Raw genomic sequence first — 15,923 nt, 5'->3', positions numbered from 1 at the left:
ACAATTTTCAGCCACAGTGTAAGAAGATCTCATTAAAATGAGAAGATGCAGATCAAAGTTCAGGGATGCTAAGATAGCTGAAATTTGTGAGATAGTGAATAGGAGAGAAAAGAGCTAGAAAAAGAACTCCAGACATTTGCATATGAATCTTTTAGACTAAATTCCAATCTTGTGGGTGAAGAGTGAAACTCTGAGGCCAGGCAAAGAACAACTGCTGAAGAAGAAACATTTATAGAGCTCTTTAAATTCCTAGAGCTCACACAAGCCTTGCAATCATTCTAGTGTCCATCAGACAGAGTGAAGAGACCTCACTGAATGAATGGGTAGTTCAATAGAGATCTCAGAGGTCCCACCTTAGTAGCGGAGCTTAACTGACTCTACAGTAAAGGCTACCTAAACACTTGAAACACTTAAAATAAAACCTCAGAAAGAGGAAGTTGATCCAAAAGTAGCTTGCAGAAAAAGTTCAACACTTTATAGAAATACTGCAAAAGCTTTTAAAGGAATACTACAAAAAAGTTGGGGAGACAGAAATCAGAGTTCAGGGAGGTTGAGGCTGCTACAACTTCCAATACAGAGAATTGGAGAGCAGAGCACTCACTACGCACAAACTTCTGGAGAACTATAGAGAGGTCCCTTCAAATATTTGCCTGAGTCCTAATTTGCCCATGAGTGAGAGGAATCTTGGAAATATCCACTGGAAAGGAGTAAGCAGAACAATTCTTGGAGTTCACATGGGGCAGGGAATAGTTTGTGTTCCCACCAGTCACAATAGAGACATCTTGTCATACTCAGGGCATTGGATATAGCCCTCAGAAGATTCAGGTCTTAGTAGCAGGGATACACAGCCCAGAATAAAGTCTCCTCTGGACCCGCCATACCAATGCTTAATGATAAGCCTCAAATGGATTAAACTGATCCTCAAGTAGATTAAATAAAATCAATACTCTTTAATAAAAAGGATAACCCTTTGTGCACTGTTGATGGGAGGTAAAATGGAACAGCCATTATGAAAAACAGTATGTAGTTATCTGAAAAAAATTTTTACATTACCACACGATCCAGTAATCCCACTTCTGGGTATACAGCCAGAAGAATTCAAAGCAGAATCTCGAAAAAATATTTGCAAACCCACATTAATTGCAGTATCATTCATAATAGCCAAGAAATGGAAGTAACTCAAGTGTCCATTGACAGATTAATAGTTAAGGAAAATGTTGTTACACATACAATGAAATATTATGCAGCCTTAAAGAAAACAGGAAATTTTGTCACATGCTACAACATGGATGAACCTCAAGGACATTGTGCTAAGGTTAATAAGCCAGTCACAAAAGGACAAATACTACATGGTTCCACTCATATGAAGTCTCTAAAGTAGTAAAAATCACAGAGGAATAATGTAGAAAAAAAGGTGGCTGTGTCAAGGGCTGAGGGTGGTAGGGTGAGAGGAGAAGGAATTAGTGTGTATAGAGTTTTGATTTTGTTCTAGAGATCTGTTCCCCAAATATGTAAATATACTTAGCTACTGAACTGTGCACCTAAAAATAGTTAAGATGGTAAATTTAATGTTATATTCTTTTTACTGTAATAAAAGCAAAATCCATCCTCTTTTCAGTTAATCCATCACTTTAAATGTCTTATGTATATAAATATTTTTCCTTTTGACTCTATTAATCTTTTTGTCTTTTCCTATATATCATATTGATTTGACAGTATCTGTATTAAATGTTCAAAATTTAATAAGATAAATACTGTAAAAAGGAAGAGGCATGAGAACAAATATTAAACTAAGTTGCATTCACATCCTGCTACATGCTTCTAGGCATGGGAACCCCGATGATCAGCATAAAGCCAGACTACAGGGAACCTACAGGAAGATTTCTGCTGAGATCACCAACTACTTCCCTGTGTCCTTAATGCTGCATGCCCATCCCGCTGGAAAGAAAAACAGATTTAAACTGAATTCCTTGAATACTCCTGGTCTCACTCAGTCTCTCTCATTCACTGCCTCTGAGAGGAGACCATGCTCTGTCCTTTCTCTAATAAATACTTGTCTTTAACTCTGGCATGTGCTTGAATTCTTTCCTACCCTCAATCAAAAACTTTTGAGGACTCTGGGTGCAAGACTTGAGCCCCCACACGGGGGGATTCACTCTGTCCTGCATCAGTACCACTTTATTGTTCTTATTTCTAAAAATTTTCTTGGGTCATCTGTAACATTTAACCTTCCATATAAATGTTAGGAGTATTTCATTATAAACATAATTAGGGTGACAACTCATTAATATATTACTTTTGTAAGGAATGCTATTTTTATGCTAACTTTCTCTATCCAAGAATACAGTGTGTCTTCCCACTTCTAATGTTTTTATATTATGCCTACCAATAAAATTTTGTTTCTTTTCATAGCTTTTTATTTATTCCTAAGCATTTTATAGGTTTTCTACTAACATGAATGGAATATAGAATATTTTTCTCATTTCTAGGTGCTTGTTATCAGAAAATTAAAAAACTATTTCATTTAGTATATTACTTTGATATATAGCCATCTTACTAATTTCTCTTATTAATTCAATTAGCATTTGATTGCATCTCTTATATTTTCTAGGTATATTAAGAGAGGAGAGGAGGCATCTGAAAAATGCAAAGGAAAGGGCCTGCAGAAATGACTGACTCAGCCAGTTAAAAACCATTTCTAATTGCTCCACCTGCTTCTGCTCATACTTCAATTTACTGGCATTGTCAATCTATGACCGAGACATACATTTTTTTCCCCATGAAGTGAGGTCATTTTCAATCTGCCTTAACACATGCCCAAACATCTTCACCTTGGACACGTAGCATTTCAAGCTTTAGTCAGGGTAGATTATTCCTTTTTCACTTTCACAATTTTAATGCTGCTGCCAGCAGTCTTCTTGGCATTTGCTTTGAACTCTGTTTTCAGTGCATCTCTCACTGCTTTTGCACAGATCTGGGAGTATTGGATGTAGCTGTGTGCAGGGCTCTCTATCTGTTACCTGTTCCCATAGCTACCTCCTCCATCTCAAGGACTCTCTAGCTCACATCTGTTGCTTCATAGCTTGCTATCCAACTAATGTTCTTCCTCATCTCTCTATAGCTGCGTAGGAATAACAAGACTGGGTAAAACGGCTTGTTATGTTACAGTCAGGGCTCAGCCTTTGGATAGGAATCCACTGAGCCGGTGCCAGCATCAATAAGTGCTGCTTCCTGCTTATAGCCTCAGTGATCAAGAATCCTCTTACGGTCGAGGCTGATAACACCAAGGTTGTGGGTTCCACAAGGCAAAACGACCTGTAAATAGGTAAGACAGGTGGTCTGGAAATTCCTCCCCACTTGGAGGCCCCTCCCCCGAAGCTCACCCTCCCTATCCTGTCATGAAGTGCACAAAGAACCTCAGACAAAGGAATCATGTGCCCCTTGCAAGGACACTGCAGAGGCATATAAGCTGTATAAATCTAACCAAGGGGAGCACGTGCTTTGGTGCGGTCATGCCGGCAATAAATTCTCCTTCCTCTAACAAAATTGTTTGAGTGTCCAGTTTCCTCTGTCAGGTGTCGCTTCCTGAAACAATATAATATCAGCAAAAAGAAATGTGAAATGTTCTTTAAAAATTTTTATCTTATTGTATTTATTAAAACTTCCAAGACAATGTTAAATAAAGATGGTGACACTGCAATTCTATGCCTAGTTTCTGATTTTAATTTAAATTGTTTACTTGGCTTGCCGTTTATAATACTTTTTGCACTGTTTTCAAAATAAATGTTCTTTGTTATATCCAGATAGTTTCCTTCTGTTTCTATTATACTTAGAGTTTTTATTAGGATGGCTGTTAATTTCATGAAAGAACTTTTTGGCATTTATTGATGTCAACATATGTTTCCACTCTTTCCTGATGTTCTAACATCATTGTATTCCGCAAACAAATCTTGCTTGAACCTAATTATACATATATATTCTATTTGCTAAATTTTGGAAGAGAATTATGCATCTATATTTGTGAGACAGAACTATGGTTTTGCCTTTATAAAAAAAAATAGATTTTAAATGTAATAGAACTACTGAAAAGAAGGGGAAAATAAACAGTAACATGATCAAACCAGCTAAAATATGGAAAAGGATATGTAGAAAAGTAAAATATAAATATTACATATAAAGTATGAAGGAAGAAATAAAATGTAGTATATGTTAGGCCTCTTGCCTTTCTCCCCTAATTGCTATATTTTCCTTGATTTCCATCTCTATTTTTACCCTGCACTTTACCTTCCAGACCACTACAGTGACCTACATCTTTTTCAATTTATCTACCAACATATTCAGTTGGGGATTCCTGTTTTTTACATCTCTAGTAATTGTTTTTTACTGCATTTGAATTTCATTAAGTGGTTTTTAAAAATAAAACACATGATTTGTTCTCCTGGATGGCAGTGGGGGGGATTATTTTGTTTATGATTTCCACTCCCCTGGTCTTTTCCATTTCTTTTTAAAAATTATTATTAGGGCTCAGGTCTGCTTTTCTGAAGGACTTGAAGTCCATTAAGCCATTCTCTACCCCTTGTGCTGGCAATGTAGAAAGCAGGCAGGTCGTCACCTCTTTTCTGTCTCCATAAATAGAAGTCTTATAACAAAGCAGATAAGAATGAGGACTTTGGAGCCAGACTGCCTAAGTTCAAATACCAGCTCTGCTGTTTACATGATGTAGCCTTGGGCAAATTATTCAAACTCTATGTCTCGATTTCTTTATTTATCCCATGGGGAAAATAGTAAGAACATTCTTGTAGGGTTATTGTGAGAAGCATAATAAGAGTCTACTGTTGTGAAGTAATAAGAACAGTTCCTGGCAAACACATTGGCTGTTTATAAAACTCCTTCTGAAAATGGATGCATACGTGGTGGAACAAAAACTTAAAGCTTTGAGCTTTCTAGCTTCCCCTCCCAAACATTCTTAATTTTGGCTGCACATCTGAATCACTGAGAAGTTTTCATAAATTGTCTTGCTATACCCCAAACTGGTTAGATCAAATCTCTCAAAAGGAGGAACAAGGCATTAGGAGTTTTCAAAACTCCCCAGGTGATTCCACTCTGTAGCCGACACTGAGTACCACTGTGTTTAACCTTATACCAAAGAAAATTCAGTATTGATCTACTCTTGCATCAGTCACTGTAGATAAGCCTCCTTAGGTAGGTTCTTTTGCTTTGTAGAATGCAGATCTTAAACAGAGGACTACAGAGTGAGGCTAAATATCAGATTCAAGGAAATTTGGAAAAACTTTGCAGTCATTTTCCGCTGCACTAAGATGAAACCCAAAGTCTTACAAGGCAAGACTCTTTGGGGGTCCACTCCCTGTCTGCCTGCTGCTCCAGTCTCGTGTCATTCTCCTCACTGCTCAGGAGGCTCCAGCCTAGCCAGGCACCTTTGCATTCCTTTAACAGACCAAGCTCTTTTCTGCTTCAGGGTTATTCTGCTGGCTGTTACTCGTTCTAGAAATGCTCTCTATTCCCTACCCTTCATCTGGCTATTGCTTACTGTTAATTTCTCAAAAAAATATTCCCTGACCTTCCAATAAAATCAGTCTCTCTAGTTCCCACTAGTCACTAACGTTGTAGTTTTCTTCAAAACACCTGTCACAAGAAATGCATGATTTGTTTTTATTCGTGTGATTATTGGTTTAATGCTTAACTCCTAGTCAGACTATAAACTTTGTTTATTTTGTTCTACCTCATCTCAGTGACTTTCCCCTAATACTATGCAATATACCCCATAGCTCATGAATATTTAGTACATGAATAAATAAAAAGCTGTTATTTCTTAATTTTGACCAGTGAATGAAAGATTAAAATTTAGTCCTATAAGGGGTTTTAGATCATCTAATTTGAATAGTTTATGTTGTGAATGAAGAAACTGATATCCAAGTATTTAAGTGACTTGCCCCAAGTCATTCAACTAATTACTGATGAAATTAAGACTTGGTCTCATTTCTTTCATTTCTCAGTCCAGTGAACGTCCTAGTACTAAGTGATTTGCTGCTGCAGATATAAAACAAGAATATCGAGAAAGTAATTTAGACATATGGGATGAATGAAGTTTTAATAGTTATTCAGGAAAATAATTTTTACTGTATGGTAAAGTGTTAGAAAATATTGAACTGAGTTTCAGTTTTCAAGTAAAAGCAGAAGCGAATAAATAAAGGCTTAGTTTAACCATTATGAAAGATTGCTAATCTTCAGTCCAGATTAAACTACTATTTGGAACTTGCCCAGTTCCTCAGAAAAGTAGGTCATCAACCAATAATAAAGCTACCACTCATTAAATTCCTATATCATACCAAGTGATTTGCATACATGGACCCCAAATCTTTTTGCAACTTTGAAAAGTAGGTATTACTATTGCAGATAAGAAAATAAGGCTCATTATCACATAATTCATTAACGATTTTGATCATCAGGATTAAAAGCCATGTTGGTTGTTGACTTCTGTTTTCTCAACAAACATGTAAAGAGATTGGAAATTGTCACTTCCATCCTCGCAACAAGAAAAAATCTGAACAAACTGAAAGTCAACATCATTTCTTGGATCTATCAGAGAACTGAGGTCATAGGGCAAACTACTGCCCTGAAAACTGGTGGATACAGGGAATCACATTTACAGGGAGCAAAAACTCAGGAACAAAAGCCAGTAGCTAGAGCTAATATCAGTAGGAATACTTTAAACTGTAATTAACAAACTTCTGGAAATTCTATACAGACTAGCTTGAGAGTTAAAAATTCCTAGCGGGCCCAGGATTAGGGAGGCTGCACACTTTCCTGAATTTTACCTCACAGTAAAGATCAGAGGAAAATCCCTCCAGGGAGAGGGGGAAGTAACTATTTTAAAATATGCCCGGAGTTCTCAGTTCTCCTTAACAAGATGTCCCTCAAGGAAAACTATTTTACCACCACCTAACTGACAGGGGTTTTACCAAAGCCTAACCCATATGGGGAAGAGAAATACCCAACTCCAGCATCCTCTAGGCTTTGATATGGGAGAAAGGAAATACCCTACTCAGGCTCACTACAAAACTGAGACCTATTATAGGATGATAGAACACTTCTCCCACACCTTGCTACCACATCGATAGGGCTCCTGCATAGTAAAGGGGGTTTATAGTTAAAAGAATGGCCATCTTCAACTCTATTCTTAAATTCCTATTCTAGGATAACCCAAAGACAATAAGGAAGACAAAAACAAGGACATTATAGGAAATTCTAGCCTCTGACACCATAGCAAAGCAAACATTAAACACAGCCTAACTCTTAGCCAGATAAACATAAAACCTCACACCAAAAGCCAATTTCACTTCCTTTTACCTGATATATCATGTCCAGCTTTCAACAAAAAATTACAAGCATGCTAAAAAGCAAAAGCCACAGTCTAAGAGACAAAGCAAGCATCAGACTCAGATATGGCAGAGATTTTGGAGTTATGAGACCAAGAATTTAAAATAACTAATTAATATGCTAAGGACTCTAATGGAAAATGTACACAACATGGCAGTACAGATGGGTATTATAAGTAGAATGAGAAGCCCAAGAAAGAATCAAAAGCAAATCATGGAAATGAAAACCATAGTAACAGAAATGAAGAATGCCTTTGAAAGGCTCATCAGTAGACTGGACAAGGCTGAAGAAAGAATCAGTGCGCTTGAAGATAATGTGAGGCAAAAACTGTTAGAACTCAAAGAGAAATATATAAATTCACTATTATAGCTAAAGACTTCAACACATTTCTATCAGTAACTGACATATCCAAGAGGTAAAAAAAAAAAAAATCAGTAAGGATAGAGTTGAACTGAAAAATACCATCAATCAACTGGATTTAATTGACATTTATTGAATACGTCATTCAACAACAGCAAAATACACATTCTTCTCAAGACTAATTCTGGAACATAAAACATACCTTTACAACTTAAAAGAATAGACATCATACATAGTTTGCTCTTACACCACAATAGAATTAAACTAGAAATCAATAACATAAAGATAGCTAGAAAATATCAACATATCTGGAGATTAGACAACACATTCTAAATAACACATGGGTCAAAGAATAAGTCTCAAAAGGAATTTTTAAAAATTTGAAACTAAATGAAAATTATAATACAACCTACAAAATTTGTAAGTTGCAGTGAAAGTAGTGTACAGAGAGAAATTGATAGCACTGAATACATACGTTAGAAAAAAAGAAAGATCAATAATCTAAACTTCCAATTTAGAAAAACTAAATAAAGAAACACAATTTAATCCAAAGGAAATAAAAGCAAAAAGAAGAAATAATAAAAATCAGAACAGAAATTAATGAAATTGAAATCAGGAAAACAATAGAGAAAAATCACCAAAACCAAAATTGGTTCTTTAAAAGAGCAATAAAATTGAAAAAAACCCTACCCAGGCAAACCAAGAAAAAAGACAAAGGAAAAGGAAAGAAAAGACAGGAATGAGGTGCTATCACCATCAACAACACAGGCACTAAAAAAATAATAAATATTATACACAACTCTGTTACTACAAATTTGATAACAGACGAAATGGACCGATTCCTTGAAAGACATAATCTACTAAAACTCACAGAATTAATTTGAATAGGCCTATTTATTAAAGAAATTGAATCAATAATTAGGTACCTTCCAAAACAGAAAGTATCAGTGAAACTAATGATTCACCAGTGAAATCATTAGTTTCACTGATACTTTCTGTTTTGGAAGGTACCTAATTATAGCTTTTAAGGAATAAAAGATACCAGTTCTCTACAATCTATTATAAAAAAATAGAAGCAGAGGGAACACTTCCTAATTCACCATGAGGCTAACATTAACCTAATACCAAACCAGACAAAGACATTATGAAAAAGGAAAACTGCAGATTAATATCTCTCATGAACATAATTTCTGTGGCTCAGGAATTCAAGAGCATCTTAGGTGGGTGGTTCTGGCTTGGAGTCCCTCATAAGGTTGCAGTCAAGATTTTGGCCAGGCTAAAGACTTGACAAAGACTGGCGAATTTATTTCACTTAGGGCTTGATGTTGACAGGAGGCATTCAGTTTCTCCCCATGTGGGCCTTTCCACTGGTTGCTTAAGTGTTTTCATGACATGGAGGCTGGCTTTCCCTAGAATGAGTGACCCAAAAGAAAGCAAGGTAGAAGCTATAATGTCTTCTATGAGTTAGCCTCAGAAGTCACATACTATCATTTCCTCAATATCCTATTGGTAACACAGGCCAGCTGTATTCAAGATGGAAAGGGAATAAAGCAGGATCCATCTTGGAGGTTGTTTACAACATTATACAATGGGATACTTTTAGCAATTAGAAGAAATTACTTATAACCATATAGCTGATGCTCAGATATTACAATGAAAGAAAAAAAACATACACAAAAGAGTATATTCTGTGTTCCATTTATATGATGTTCTAAAATAGGAGAAACACATCTATGGTTATTACTTCTGGGAGGGAGAGGGATCAACAGGAAATGACAAAAGGGATTTTCTGGGAAGATAGAGATGTTCTATATCTTGACAGAGTGTGCATCACATGAGTGCATCATTTGTTAAAGTTGTACAATTAAAAATATTTGTGTTTCAATGTAGAAACATTTACCACAAAAAAACAGAACCATAACAAAAAATCAAGTGAAAATAGGCAATGAGTAGTGGTACAAATGAAACGAGAATGGCAGAACATCAGTAATTGTTGAAGCTGGGTGATGGAAAAGTACATCAAGGCCCATATTACTCTGTTTACTTTGTATGTGTTTTGAAAATTCCAAAATAAGAAGTTAGAAAACTAAAATCAAACTGTTTTGTGTAATAAGCTTCTGTAAAGATTAGTAAACAGAAATCTCATTTAAATTGGAGTGGAGAGGGCCTGTAGGGGGAGCTCTCATGCCCTGCCACTCATCTTCAATTACCCCAAACAGGAATAGACTAGTTCTATCTCCAACAGGAACATGTTTTTCCACTCTACTACTCTAGCAGAAGGATCTTCTTCTCACCCAGCAACCACTCAGCCACTACGCATTGAACTCGTTTCTTCCAGTGGATTCTTTGTTTACAAAAGCCCCTCTGAACTCCCTCTTTCCTCTATAAAAGGTCTTTCTCCTTTATTCTCTGGACTTGCCTGTGGCTCTCTGTTAGCCTGCATGTCCCAAATTGCAATTCTTTGTTGTTCCCAAATAAACTCATTTCCTTGAAGAAATATCTTGCTGTTTAAGGTCAACAATTCCAATTCTTTGGGTAAAAACTTATCATCCTTTCTCTTGTTTTACAATACTAATTATAAGGCTATTTGTAGCTTGTGAAGGCTGCATTATGAATTGCACATCAAAAGGTCAGGTCATCTTAGCAACATGGATTACAAATAGGGACACAAAAATCTAATGGTGGGAGGTGAGTAGTAAGAAAATCGTCCAGTACATTTTAACCTATCTTATTATGTAAAAATTTGTGAAGCCCATTTAGCTCTTAGAAAAATTGGAACAGCAAGCATGACACAAAGATGGCTCAAAGACCATAGTTCTTCTCAAAACAGTTGATTTTCCCCTTCTTCCACCAGAGGGAAGCCAAGCAAGGTCCACAGTAATCTGAACATTTAGAGAGCATCTACGATTTTTTGTAGTATCTCTTGCTTCTTCTATCAAAGGCTCTAAGGATATTTGGGGTAGGGGCGAGGATGTGGGAATTAAGTGAAAGAGTAAAGGAACAGGTTATTTTACCATACGCCTTTCGCTTGAAGGTCTGGTTTAAAATGTGGAACTACAAGTATCTTCTCATAGATGCCAGTGAATTTTCTTCCAGAATGGAAAGCAAAAACACTCTAGTAAGAATGTTTGGAATAATGTGGCGACATTGGAAAGCATAAGATATATTCTGGAGCTAGTAATGGTGCGAATGGCCTGAATACTTGAAGCATGTGCAGGGGAATAATTGTTGATAAGGCTCAAGAATATAGATAGCCTTGTGCCTAATAGTAGGCATCCATTATCCCATTAGGAAAAAAAATGATCCCAAAAGCTTAAGTATGAGGTTTTGGTTAATATAGATTGGTGTAAAATAAAAATATTTCTTATAGAATGAAAAAATGTTCCTATAAACAAACAAACAAAAAATCACCTTGCAAAATGAATTACATGAACACAGTTCATTCACATATTGGAAGTTATCTTTTTTCATGGAATAATGATAAATATAAAAGAGCAGAAGCTCCTTGCACTTGCCTGGCACTTTAGACATGTCAAACAATAATAACACTTACTGATTGCCTAATACAGGCACAGCTTGTTTTATTGTGGGTCACAGATGTTGCAGTTTTTTTACAAACTGAAGGCAAGATCCTCCACCAGCAAAAAAAAAAAAAAAAAAAAAGGCTTGCTTTATTGCAGTGGTCTGGAACTGAACCTGCCATATATCCGAGGTATGCCTGCATATGTGAGACTGCTAGGTATGTAGAAAGCTTATCTCCTTTGATCCTCATAGCAACTTCATGAGCTAGGTGCTATTAATAGCTCCATTTTGTGGAAGAGGAGCCCAAAACACAGATAGGTTAAATAAACAAAGTCACACAGCCAGTGGGTGGCACAGTGCGGATTTGAACCCAGGCAATCTAGCTCCAGAGACTGTTGAATTATGTTGCCTCTCAAAACTGACATAGTTTATTAGTTTTCTGTGGCTGCTGAAACAAATTATCACAAACTGAGTGGCTTAGAACAACACAGATTTATTACCCAGTTTTCTAGGTTAAGTCCTAAACTCAAGGTGTCAGCAGGTGTTCCTTTCTGGAGGCTCAGGGGAAGAATACATTTTCTTGAATTTTCCAACTTCTAGATACCTCCCACATTCCTTGACTCATGGCCCCATTTGTCCATCTTCAAAACCAGCATCTCCCTGACTCTTCTGCTGTTATTCTTTGACCACTGCCCGGAAAAGTTTTCTGCTTTTAAGAACAGTGATTAGCTTGGACCCACCTGGATAATCTCCCCATCTCAAGGTTCTTAACCTTAATCACATCTGAAAGTCCCCTTTGCCATGTAAATAGCCACACGTTCTAAGGACTGGGACATGGATATCTTCTGGGGACCATTATTCTGCCTACCACACATGATTTCTCCAAAGGTTTTCACATATATTGACTCATTTAATAACAGGGTGAAATAGAAAGTGCACTTATTAACTCCATTTTCCACAGAGACAGAAATGTGTTCTGCCCCAAGGCCATATAGCTAGTATTAAGATCCTTTACAAATGGATCTCAACCTAATTCCCAGCTTCATTTCATACAACTGTCCTCCACCTAATCTCTAATCATAGTGAACTTTCCCCCAACCCCTTAAATTGTCATGCCCTTTCACAACTCAGTCTTTGGATGAGTTGTCATACCCTCTGGGAGGGAGTCCCCACCATCTTGACTTAACAAACTTTTTATTGCAACAATGTTTTCTTCCAGCTCTTCCTACATCTTGCAAGTAGTTCATGGCAAAGTTCGCATTGCACTTTGTCATACCCTTGCTATGCACTAGCAACTCATCATAACGTGTGAACTCAGGGTATTAGTATGAGAACGATTCTAACTGCACAGTTTTGGTGGAGATGCTAATATGTATGATAAGACATCAGGAGACTGAAGTGAGAATCACACACACTTCCATAGAAAATCTGACAACCTATTGCATGATTCTTGGGCTCTTTAGCCAGACCAGTTACAAAATGGGGCCAGAGAAGAGAAAGCTGTCAGATGAGTAAGGGCTGCTATAACAAAAATACCACAGACTGGGTGACTTATAAACAACAGAAATTTATTTCTCACAGTTCTGGAGGCTGAAAGTCCAAGATCAGACTGCAAGTATAGTTGGGTTCTGTGAGGGTTTTTTCTCATTTCTTCACGTGGTAGAGAAAACAAGAGTGCTCTCTCGAGTTCCTTTTATAAAGACACTAATCTCATCCATGAAGGTTCCACTCTGATGACTTATTTACCTCCTCCACACCTCTTCTCTTAACACTATCATATTGGGTCAGGATTTCGGTATACGAATTCTTTGGGAATACAAACATTCAGTCCATACAACTAACATCGACAAAACTTTATCAACAGAATGTCAATTCAGCATTTACAACAACCAAACCTAGGTTAAAAAGTAAAAGCAAAAAAAAAAAAATTAAAAAAAAAAAAAAAAAGAAAGAAAATTCTAATTTAATTTAGTCTTATTCCTAGCCTCAGCTTGGATCTGCTTCAGGCTGGAAGCCTACAGTGGGAACACGGTTCTCTCTATTCTCTCACAGTTCACCTACTTTCCCACTGGTTTCTAAGAATAAGCAGAAATGTCAAGGACTTGCTGGAGTTTTTATATAAGGTTACGGGAAGTTTTAAGGGGCAGTAGAAGACAAAAATAGTTGTTTAAAAAAAAGTAAATCCACACATCCTATCTGTTCAACATGTTAGTTACACGTCTTCCCCACTCTTATCAGACCAGGAGGGCATGGTCCTTCTCTTACTCATCTTTAATTCTCCAGCTTCAGAACACAGTGCCTAAAGCATAGAGGCATCAAGTTAATTTTTGTTGGGTGACCGGAAGCTAAAACACAGGTTTCCTTACCTCACAATTACACTCTTTCTATCCCACTATTTCACTGCTCAGAGTGAGATACAACATAAAAGGGAGAAACATAAAACAGAATGTTACGTCTGGGATCAAACCCCCCAACAATCACGGTTTCCTCTGCATCAGGATAAACGCTGTAGGGATTCAGAACAAGCCACCCCAAGATGCACCTATGTAGTATGCAAATTACTCTAAGCTAAAGGCAACTGAGACTCCGCAGGCTCACAAGAAACTTCTACTTTTCTTTCCCTTGGAGAATTTAAATTAGGAGCCTTATCCATAATGAGTTATTACCAGAAATAACCTTTTATGACCTATCTATAGGGCAGGGCAAACTTCTAATCACTGAACATCTGTTCTTTTTATCATCCTTCTAATGACCTTCTTCCCCTCTGAAGCCCCAAGGTGCCTTACTTCACCCTTAGCTTGGAATGCCATATATACCTCATTTTAACTTTGTTCCTGAAGCTCTCATGTATTTCTCATACAAATATATGTAATTAAATTTTGTTCTTTTCTTGTTAGTCTGTCACATGTAGATTTAATTATTAAACCAGGCAAAAGAACTGAGGAGAAAAAAGAAAGTTTCTCCCCCATCCCTACACAACTCACAAAAGGTTTTAGATATTTTTTATTTCTTTTTAAAGCAGTAATAATCAAATACAGCATTCCATTTATTGTGATAATTATTTCACCTTTTTTAAATTGAAATAATAAATGCTATAAACATTCAGCTTTAAATATTTTCACAACTAGATACTCACATAGCCAGCACCCAGACCAAGGAACATTTTTAGCTCCTCAGACGTTCCCGTCATGAAACTGCCATTCATTACCCTCCACCATAGGGGTAACGGCTATCTTTGATTTCTATTAGCACACATTTCACACATTTTTATTCTTTATATAAATGAAACCACAGTATAGACTCTTCTGTGTCTGACTTCTTTCATTCAACATTATGTTGTAAGGCTCATCCATACTGAGTGCAGGTGTAGGCTGTTCATTCTCATTGTTACATATATTTCCATTGTGAATATTTCACATCATACTTATCCAATTTTTGCTGATTATTGCTGATGGGCATTTGGGTAGTTTCCAGCTTGGAACCATAATAGAGCTGGTACGAACATTTGAGTACACACCTACAAATGGAATTAATGAGTCAAAGTATGACTAGTCAACCTTAGTAAATACTGCTAAACACTTTTACAAAGTGGTTGTACCAGTTTATGTTCCCTCCAGCAATATGGGTTCTATCTCCTTCAACATCTAGCATTTTCCTTCGTTTTTCACTTCACCCATTCTGACCTGACCTGATGTGAGGCTCTTTATAGTCTGTAGTTGACATTTATTTGTGCTATTCATACATTCACCAGACATATTAGTGTATTTGATACCCTAGACAATTTTAGGACTTTTAAGTAAAATATTTTACATATACCCTATTACCTTCCTAAAATCTGAAAATCTTTTTATTCCAAACCACAACTAGTCCTAAATTCTCAAATAAAGGATTATTAAGGCAGTATTTCCCTAAACTGGGAATATGATGATTTTCCCAAACTCAAAGATAGTTTTAATAAATATTTTTGTCCCATTGTATGTCCTGAGGATTAATCACCAGGAAAAAGAGAAAGACATGTTAGAACAGCTACAGGAAAAAACAAGCTGCATGAAAAACTGATTCAGGAATGATTTGCTAAGTGATACAACATAAGATACTGTATAATTATCACAAGCTAATTCACCCATAAAGACAGCATACAGCATTATTGCTAATAGTTGTCTGCATAAAAATGAAAAGGCTCATTTTTTTTAAATTTATTATTTTTTATGCCTACAGCACCTGGTCTTCCTAAGTAGTCTCCCATCCAAGTATTAACCAGGCCCGACCCTGCTTAGCTTCCGAGATCAGACATTGGACTTGTTCAGGGTGGCATGGCCGTAGACCATGGACCATGGCTCCACTGGGGCGAGAACCCAGGATCTTCTGCATGTAAAGCATACGTGGTAACCGCTACACTATGAAACCATGTCCAAGGCTCAGTCTTTTGAAACTTCTTTTAGGTATAGTGCTTTAGGACAGAGGTCCCCAACCCCCAGGTCATTGACCAGTACTGGTCCAGAGCCTATTAGGAACCAGGCTGCAAAGCAGGAGGTGAGTGGCTGGCGAGCGACTGAAGCTTCATTTGTATTAGCAGCTGCTCCCAAGCACTAGCAGCACTATCTCAGCTCCACCTCAGATCACCAGGCATTAGATTCTCATAG

At 36.9% G+C, this 15,923-nt stretch overlaps 1 pseudogene; it reads right to left on the bottom strand.

The window, feature by feature from the left end:
* Positions 1-15,489: 15,489 nt before the first annotated feature.
* LOC120605138 (uncharacterized) lies at positions 15,490-15,605 on the bottom strand (annotated as a pseudogene).
* Positions 15,606-15,923: the final 318 nt, after the last annotated feature.

This window comes from Pteropus medius, unplaced genomic scaffold, assembly GCF_902729225.1.
Source record: "Pteropus medius unplaced genomic scaffold, Ma_sr-lr_union100, whole genome shotgun sequence".
Lineage (NCBI taxonomy): Eukaryota > Metazoa > Chordata > Mammalia > Chiroptera > Pteropodidae > Pteropus > Pteropus medius.
This window is presented reverse-complemented; position numbering and strand designations above follow the sequence as displayed.